Source organism: Gavialis gangeticus, unplaced genomic scaffold, assembly GCF_001723915.1.
Source record: "Gavialis gangeticus isolate Ggan-Ray unplaced genomic scaffold, GavGan_comp1, whole genome shotgun sequence".
Classification (NCBI taxonomy): Eukaryota; Metazoa; Chordata; order Crocodylia; family Gavialidae; genus Gavialis; species Gavialis gangeticus.
In genome coordinates this window covers 16218456-16220058 of record NW_017729006.1, presented here as the reverse complement: position 1 = coordinate 16220058, position 1603 = coordinate 16218456, and the positions used below count along the sequence as shown (strand labels likewise).

The following is a 1603-nucleotide window of genomic DNA, read 5'->3' as shown; positions in this document are numbered from 1 at the left end:
CTTCCGACCCTAGAAACTATGAAACTATGAAACTATAAGTTTTGCTTCATGGCATCATCTCTGCCGCACTTTGGCTGTAGGGTGGCAGGATGGTTAAGTAGGTAGAGGGCTTCTAGGTTCCTGGGCTACTGGGTGCTCTAGAAGGCTGCTCAAAGTCTCCTCAGCTTTTAAACAAGCCGCTTATCAGTTAAATTCCATTGGTGGCAATTGACCAAGCTTTGTGGCATCTCAGGGAGATTTTGGCTCAGGTGGGTTAGCTAGGTGGATAGTGAGGGTATCCCTGCTTCTGCATTCCCAGGGAGCCTCCAAAAGTCTCTATGGTTTTTAAAAGTCGCTTGTCCTTAAGCCATTGGTCAATTTTATTCTATTCCTGGCAATTGTGGAGACCTTGGGTAGCTTCCCAGAGCACTTAGCACACTGGAAACCCAAAGCAGGGGTACCCTCTTTGCCTACCTAGCCACCCCTCTTCTCCACCTCAAATCAGCTGGGATGCCCCAAAGCTTGGTCAACTGCCACAAATGGAATGATATTGATAAATGACTTGGGGGGTGGGAATGTTGTTTAAAAGTGGTGGAGACTTTGGGTGGTCCCCAGAATACCCACCTTCCTGGAGACCCAGAATCAGATGCCCAGGCACCCTCCCACCTTCCCTCCCCACTTCCCCCAAAGGGGAAGTCTTATTAAGACTATAGACTAAGTCAGACAACTTGGGCAACCCCTCCAAGCACCCAGCCCCCACAACCTACTGGCCCCTTCACTCCCAAATCAGCCTGATGCACCAAACCCTGGCACACTGGCAGGCACTGAAGTAAATTGATGAGTGGCCTGTGAAAGTTCTCTTTAACACCCGCAAAAGCTCCGACAGCCCCAGAGCACCCAGCTCCCAGGAATCCAGAAGCAGGGGGTTAAACATTTCCACCCCTCTATCCTTACACATACACACACATACTCCTTGGCAAATTAAGGTACTGCTACATAGATTTTGGTAAAGTGCAGTAATGGTTTATATTGAACTCAATTATTCTCTCACATTAAACTCAATGTTAGTGAAAAGGGAGATCAGAAAACTGCAAGTCACAGATGTTGTCTTCTTCCTCAGTATCCAACCAATTGAGATTGTCCTCCTAGGCAACTGGAGAACCTGTCTCTTAAAAGTTTAAATATATAAAATACTAAATATTTGGAGTTGAATATGGATATCTCTATTTCTCTATGTCCTTCTTTCTGCTCCCTTTCCCTGCCTCTTCCTTTTCCAGGTCACTATCCCTGTTTCCTTCAATCTCTATTGCCACATGTCTGTAACAGAGGGACCTGTGTCAGCTGTTTTGATTTTTAACTCTCATTTTGTATTCCATGTTTAAAAAACAAAAGCTTAGACTAGCTTTTAGGCAAGATTATATTTTCCATACAGCCTAGGAAAGATTCTTGAAATCTAGGGCAGTGTTTCTCAACCCATGGGTTGTGATCCAAAAATGGGTTGCAAGAATAGATGAAAGGGTTGTGAACAAACTTTAAAAATGGATTCTTCTTTAAAGGACAAAAAAGTGGGAAAGTGTGGCTCTTCCCTTGCAGGCTGGCAGAGTTCTAGGAGTGAGGGCACAGG

The 1603-nt window shown here is 45.1% G+C and overlaps 1 protein-coding gene across 2 annotated transcripts in view; it reads left to right on the top strand.

Annotated features, from left to right (window-relative positions):
• Nucleotides 1-1603, top strand: part of LOC109291765 (C-C chemokine receptor type 5-like) — a 42837-nt gene that overhangs the window by 12389 nt on the left and 28845 nt on the right. The gene's annotated exons all lie outside the window — the stretch shown is intronic.